Source organism: Phalangium opilio, unplaced genomic scaffold (genome assembly GCF_054372755.1).
Source record: "Phalangium opilio isolate 3A_F unplaced genomic scaffold, DU_Popi_V2 ptg000101l_1, whole genome shotgun sequence".
NCBI classification, from domain to species: domain Eukaryota; kingdom Metazoa; phylum Arthropoda; class Arachnida; order Opiliones; family Phalangiidae; genus Phalangium; species Phalangium opilio.
This window is the reverse complement of record NW_028324204.1, coordinates 8,374,301-8,382,170: the sequence shown is the minus strand read 5'-3', so window position 1 is coordinate 8,382,170 and position 7,870 is coordinate 8,374,301. Positions and strand designations below refer to the sequence as shown.

The 7,870-nt window shown below is 45.7% G+C and overlaps 1 non-coding gene across 1 annotated transcript; it reads right to left on the bottom strand.

Annotated features, from left to right (window-relative positions):
- Positions 1–7,275: 7,275 nt before the first annotated feature.
- Positions 7,276–7,348, bottom strand: TRNAN-AUU (transfer RNA asparagine (anticodon AUU)). Its single transcript has one exon. It is a non-coding gene; the product is annotated as a tRNA-Asn (tRNA).
- Positions 7,349–7,870: the final 522 nt, after the last annotated feature.

The following is a 7,870-nucleotide window of genomic DNA, read 5'->3' as shown; positions in this document are numbered from 1 at the left end:
CCACCATCTTCTCGTCTTCGTCCATTGCACTTGGACACCAGTCTGTACATACAGCTTCTAATCACCACCATCTTTTGGTCTTCGTCCATCCCACATGGACACCAGTCTGTACATACTGGCTTCTAATCACCACCATCTTTTGGTCTTCGTCCATCCCACATGGACACCAGTCTGTACATACTGGCTTCTAATCACCACCATCTTCTGGTCTTCGTCCATCCCACATGGACACCAGTCTGTACATACTGGCTTCTAATCACCACCATCTTCTGGTCTTCGTCCATTCCACTTGGACACCAGTCTGTACACCTGGCTTCTACTCCATCGTCATCGTTGGGTTTAAGACATTTGCGGCGATCAGCTAGGGTTACGAGAAACGTCTAGCCTCCCTAGGGTGGGTTGTCCACCAAAGGTTTTCGCAATTGCGGTTGTTCTTGCTTTTAGCTGTAGTTCGACACCCTTATATACTACCTATTTGAGTAAGGTAATGCAACCGGCGTATGCTTCATTTCAAACGCCAATATTAGTCAAGTCTCTCAAGAATGTCTAATTGTTCTTTATCAACGCGATGTAACGCTCAATAAGGCGAACAACTAACGAAGAAAATATTTAATATTAATTATATTTATTTTAATATTTAAGATAATCTTGTTTCTCAACTCAAAATTAAAACGGAAAGAGTTAAAAAGCAGTCTATGTTTTAGTCTGTGTATGTCCGTCCGTTAGTGCATCGCGTTAGCAGTTCGCTTTGTTTTGTGGAAAGAAATCCTACAAAACCTTAATATTTGGTTTTCTCATAATGTATAATTAATATATGGAAATATTTTTCGTAATTTCGATGCCTTTAGTGGTTTTGTAGCTATAAAGCTCTGTTTCATTTTGATATCCCAAGAACTTTTTTTAATATTATTATTTGAAATCGATGTTTATATATTACTTAAGCTATACTACATCTGTTTATAGCATAATCCTTTCTAAAGTGATTTCAAGAAGAACGCCACTATATTGGTCAAATGAACTTTCATCTGTCAATAGGCCTAGTGAACCATAAAGTAAACGCTAGGTTTTCGTTTCTGTAATGCAGAGACATTAACGGTTCAGAGTGAGCCGAAGTTAATTACACTTTTAAATAATCAGGCTAAGATTTTATAATCATGGTGGAAGTCTGGGCCGCGTTGAGCAGAGCTCAGCGCTGTTAGCAGTGTCCTACAGAACGGGATTTTGGTTATGAATTTTGACGGCACGGTGCTCAGCGTTGAGCCAGCGCGGTCACCAAAGAAAATAGTCAGGTTTTTGGATAACGTGACGTAAAACGCGTAGTTCTCAGCTTGGCGAAAAAAACATGGAGGAATTAATACAAATAGCTCTTGCTGATTCTGATCATAGAGACTAGAAACCCCAAGGAGTGGCAGGAATGCCTCAACTTGTTGCCCTTTTTCATGGTACACGCAACGGGTACACGGCGACTTCCGCTAAGCAAATTAAACGGGCCGGAAGCTCTCATGTACCAATTTATGAGCAACATATTATTTGCGCTTGTAGAGCGGGGGACCTGCCACTCCTTGGGGTTTCTAGTCTCTATGTTCTGATGGGACTATAGCTATTTATTTGACGTGAAACCAGTTGATCACGCGAGAATTTTAAGAGATATGTTAGTTTCTATGTTTAATTATAAAAGTTGTTCTTATCTATCTCCATAAATATGTTATCATACAATTTTTGTTAAGCCTTTGTACCTTGCACGCTTTATTGCGCTAGCTTCATTTTTAAAACACCGATGACCGGAGAAAAGCTATGACGACAGATCTCACCGGTAAACGTTTTCCAAAATCCGCTGTCTTTTTTGGTGAGCTCTGCTGAACGCAGCCCAGATCAGTGAAAGGTCTGATCGTAATCGGATTATAGTTTCATGTTATCATGATTTTAATGGTGCACGTTTACTTTCAGTGTGTGTAGCCACAAATTAGCTTTGGTGTTATGTAACTTTAATCGTCATGTTGACAAACTAAGAAAATTGTTGAGGTGAAAGGAGAGGATAGTGTTTACATGGCAACCCTGTTGTGAATATGGCTTTGAACATAGAGGGTATACAGTTGAGGAGTAGCAAATTGGGCCTTTACAAACACGTAAAGGTAATATCCCTCCAAAGTTTTATCTCTTCATTTCCCGTTTTTCCCCAATCGGATGATTTTAATGTGTACAAGTATATCCTTATTGGATGTAAAATGTCGTCTGATTTACAGTATATTTTCTATGCTTTGTATACTGCTTTAATATTTCATAAATTTTAACTTCAGTATTTGTTCATAAAAAAAAGAAACATTTCCATAACTGGGTAAATAAGTTTGTAGGTAGTCCTTCTCTTGACTCGGAGAGGTAATATTTTGGTTTTCCCAACTTGTTACGTCACATCTGAGACCTCACAACACCGCTCCCGGATGGGCTCGAACCACCAACCTATTGGTTAACAGCCGAACGCGCTAACCATTGCGCCACGGAAGCCCAAAAGTTAAATGCTCGTCAGGTATTGTGTAAAAACCTTGACTTTTTACGTCACATCTGAGACCTCACAACACCGCTCCCGGATGGGGTCGAACCACCAACCTACTGGTTAACAGCCGAACGCGCTAACCATTGCGCCACGGAAGCCCAAAAATTAAATGGTCGTCATTTATTGTGCAAAAACTTTGGCTTTCTACGTTACATTTGAGATCCCACAACACCGCTCCCGGATGGGCTCGAACCACCAACCTATTGGTTAACAGCCGAACGCGCTAACCATTGCGCCACGGAAGCCCAAAAGTTAAATGCTCGTCAGGTATTGTGTAAAAACCTTGACTTTTTACGTCACATCTGAGACCTCACAACACCGCTCCCGGATGGGCTCGAACCACCAACCTATTGGTTAACAGCCGAACGCGCTAACCATTGCGCCACGGAAGCCCAAAAGCTAAATGCTCGTCAGGTATTGTGCAAAAAACTTGACTTTTTACGTCACATCTGAGACCTCACAACACCGCTCCCGGATGGGCTCGAACCACCAGCCTATTGGTTAACAGCCGAACGCGCTAACCATTGCGCCACGGAAGCCCAAAAGTTAAATGCTCGTCAGGTATTGTGTAAAAACCTTGACTTTTTACGTCACATCTGAGACCTCACAACACCGCTCCCGGATGGGCTCGAACCACCAACCTATTGGTTAACAGCCGAACGCGCTAACCATTGCGCCACGGAAGCCCAAAAGTTAAACGCTCGTCAGGTATTATGTAAAAACCTTGTTTTTTACGTCACATCTGAGACCTCACAACACCGCTCCCGGATGGGGTCGAACCACCACCCTATGGGTTAACAGCCGAACGCGCTAACCATTGCGCCACGGAAGCCCAAAAATTAAATGGTCGTCATTTATTGTGCAAAAACTTTGGCTTTCTACGTTACATTTCAGATCCCACAACACCGCTCCCGGGTGGGCTCGAACCACCAACCTTTTGGTTAACAGCCGAACGCGCTAACCATTGAGCCACGGAAGCTCAGAAATTAAATGGTTGTCAGGTATTGTGGAAAACCTTGACTTTTTACGTCACATCTGAGACCTCACAACACCGCTCCCGGATGAGCTCGAACCACCAACCTATTGGTTAACAGCCGAACGTGCTAACCATTGCGCCACGGAAGCCCAAAAATTAAATGGTCGTCAGGTATTGTGGAAAAACATTGGCTTTCTACGTTACATTTGAGATCACACAACACCGCTCCCGGGTGGGCTCGAACCACCAACCTATTGGTTAACAGCCGAACGCGCTAACCATTGCGCCAAGGAAGCCCAAAATTTAAATGCTCGTCAGGTATTGTGTAAAAACCTTGACTTTTTACGTCACATCTGAGACCTCACAACACCGCTCCCGGATGGGCTCGAACCACCAACCTATTGGTTAACAGCCGAACGCGCTAACCATTGCGCCACGGAAGCCCAAAAGCTAAATGCCCGTCAGGTATTGTGCAAAAACCTTGACTTTTTACGTCACATCTGAGACCTCACAACACCGCTCCCGGATGGGGTCGAACCACCAACCTACTGGTTAACAGCCGAACGCGCTAACCATTGCGCCACGGAAGCCCAAAAATTAAATGGTCGTCTTTTATTGTGCAAAAACTTTGGCTTTCTACGATACATTTGAGATCCCACAACACCGCTCCCGGATGGGCTCGAACCACCAACCTATTGGTTAACAGCCGAACGCGCTAACCATTGCGCCACGGAAGCCCAAAAGTTAAATGCTCGTCAGGTATTGTGTAAAAACCTTGACTTTTTACGTCACATCTGAGACCTCACAACACCGCTCCCGGATGGGCTCGAACCACCAACCTATTGGTTAACAGCCGAACGCGCTAACCATTGCGCCACGGAAGCCCAAAAGCTAAATGCTCGTCAGGTATTGTGCAAAAAACTTGACTTTTTACGTCACATCTGAGACCTCACAACACCGCTCCCGGATGGGCTCGAACCACCAACCTATTGGTTAACAGCCGAACGCGCTAACCATTGCGCCACGGAAGCCCAAAAGTTAAATGCTCGTCAGGTATTGTGTAAAAACCTTGACTTTTTACGTCACATCTGAGACCTCACAACACCGCTCCCGGATGGGCTCGAACCACCAACCTATTGGTTAACAGCCGAACGCGCTAACCATTGCGCCACGGAAGCCCAAAAATTAAATGGTCGTCATTTATTGTGCAAAAACTTTGGCTTTCTACGTTACATTTCAGATCCCACAACACCGCTCCCGGGTGGGCTCGAACCACCAACCTTTTGGTTAACAGCCGAACGCGCTAACCATTGAGCCACGGAAGCTCAGAAATTAAATGGTTGTCAGGTATTGTGGAAAACCTTGACTTTTTACGTCACATCTGAGACCTCACAACACCGCTCCCGGATGAGCTCGAACCACCAACCTATTGGTTAACAGCCGAACGTGCTAACCATTGCGCCACGGAAGCCCAAAAATTAAATGGTCGTCAGGTATTGTGGAAAAACATTGGCTTTCTACGTTACATTTGAGATCACACAACACCGCTCCCGGGTGGGCTCGAACCACCAACCTATTGGTTAACAGCCGAACGCGCTAACCATTGCGCCAAGGAAGCCCAAAATTTAAATGCTCGTCAGGTATTGTGTAAAAACCTTGACTTTTTACGTCACATCTGAGACCTCACAACACCGCTCCCGAATGGGCTCGAACCACCAACCTATTGCTTAACAGCCGAACGCGCTAACCATTGCGCCACGGAAGCCCAAAACCTAAATGCTCGTCAGGTATTGTGCAAAAACATTGACTTTTTACGTCACATCTGAGACCTCACAACACCGCTCCCGGATGGGCTCGAACCACCAACCTATTGGTTAACAGCCGAACGCGCTAACCATTGCGCCACGGAAGCCCAAAAGCTAAATGCTCGTCAGGTATTGTGCAAAAAACTTGACTTTTTACGTCACATCTGAGACCTCACAACACCGCTCCCGGATGGGCTCGAACCACCAACCTATTGGTTAACAGCCGAACGCGCTAACCATTGCGCCACGGAAGCCCAAAAGTTAAATGCTCGTCAGGTATTGTGTAAAAACCTTGACTTTTTACGTCACATCTGAGACCTCACAACACCGCTCCCGGATGGGCTCGAACCACCAACCTATTGGTTAACAGCCGAACGCGCTAACCATTGCGCCACGGAAGCCCAAAAATTAAATGGTCGTCATTTATTGTGCAAAAACTTTGGCTTTCTACGTTACATTTCAGATCCCACAACACCGCTCCCGGGTGGGCTCGAACCACCAACCTTTTGGTTAACAGCCGAACGCGCTAACCATTGAGCCACGGAAGCTCAGAAATTAAATGGTTGTCAGGTATTGTGGAAAACCTTGACTTTTTACGTCACATCTGAGACCTCACAACACCGCTCCCGGATGAGCTCGAACCACCAACCTATTGGTTAACAGCCGAACGTGCTAACCATTGCGCCACGGAAGCCCAAAAATTAAATGGTCGTCAGGTATTGTGGAAAAACATTGGCTTTCTACGTTACATTTGAGATCACACAACACCGCTCCCGGGTGGGCTCGAACCACCAACCTATTGGTTAACAGCCGAACGCGCTAACCATTGCGCCAAGGAAGCCCAAAATTTAAATGCTCGTCAGGTATTGTGTAAAAACCTTGACTTTTTACGTCACATCTGAGACCTCACAACACCGCTCCCGAATGGGCTCGAACCACCAACCTATTGCTTAACAGCCGAACGCGCTAACCATTGCGCCACGGAAGCCCAAAACCTAAATGCTCGTCAGGTATTGTGCAAAAACATTGACTTTTTACGTCACATCTGAGACCTCACAACACCGCTCCCGGATGGGGTCGAACCACCAACCTATTGGTTAACAGCCGAACGCGCTAACCATTGCGCCACGGAAGCCCAAAAGTTAAATACTCGTCAGGTATTGTGTAAAAACCTTGACTTCTTACGTCACATCTGAGACCTCACAACACCGCTCCCGGATGGGCTCGAACCACCAACCTATTGGTTAACAGCCGATCGCGCTAACCATTGCGCCACGGAAGCCCAAAAGTTAAGTGCTCGTCAGGTATTGTGTAAAAACCTTGACTTTTTACGTCACATCTGAGACCTCACAACACCGCTCCCGGATGGGCTCGAACCACCAACCTATTGGTTAACAGCCGAACGCGCTAACCATTGAGCCACGGAAGCTCAGAAATTTAATGGTTGTCAGGTGTTGTGGAAAAACTTTGGCTTTCTACGTTACATTTGAGACCCCACAACACCTCTCCCGGGTGGGCTCGAACCACCAACCTTTCGATTAACAGCCGAACGCGCTAACCATTGCGCCACGGAAGCCCAAAAGTTAAATGCTCGTTAGGTATTGTGTAAAAACCTTGACTTTTTACGTCACATCTGAGACCTCACAACACCGCTCCCGGATGGGGTCGAACCACCAACCTATTGGTTAACAGCCGAACGCGCTAACCATTGAGCCACGGAAGCTCAGAAATTAAATGGTTGTCAGGTATTGTGGAAAACCTTGACTTCTTACGTCACATCTGAGACCTCACAACACCGCTCCCGGATGGGCTCGAACCACCAATCTATTGGTTAAAAGCCGAACGTGCTAACCATTGCGCCACGGAAGCCCAAAAATTAAATGGTCGTCAGGTATTGTGGAAAAACTTTGGCTTTCTACGTTACATTTGAGATCACACAACACCGCTCCCGGATGGGCTCGAACCACCAACCTATTGGTTAATAGCCGAACGCGCTAACCATTGCGCCACGGAAGCCCAAAAGTTAAGTGCTCGTCAGGTATTGTGTAAAAAACTTGACTTTTTACGTCACATCTGAGACCTCACAACACCGCTCCCGGATGGGCTCGAACCACCAACCTATTGGTTAACAGCCGAACGCGCTAACCATTGCGCCAAGGAAGCCCAAAATTTAAATGCTCGTCAGGTATTGTGTAAAAACCTTGACTTTTTACGTCACATCTGAGACCTCACAACACCGCTCCCGGATGGGCTCGAACCACCAACCTATTGCTTAACAGCCGAACGCGCTAACCATTGCGCCACGGAAGCCCAAAACCTAAATGCTCGTCAGGTATTGTGCAAAAAACTTTGTCTCACTTATTGTTAGAAGGTTACTTTTGATTTTTGAAAATAAACTTTGCAGGCTCGTAACTCTGTTTCTACTGGAGATACGGGGATGTCCTTTGAGTATGTTATAGACCAATTTGTCCCCCATCTAGCCATACTAAGAATTAGGGCTACGACAAACAGTAGTCGAGTAATTAAGCTAATCGTAAA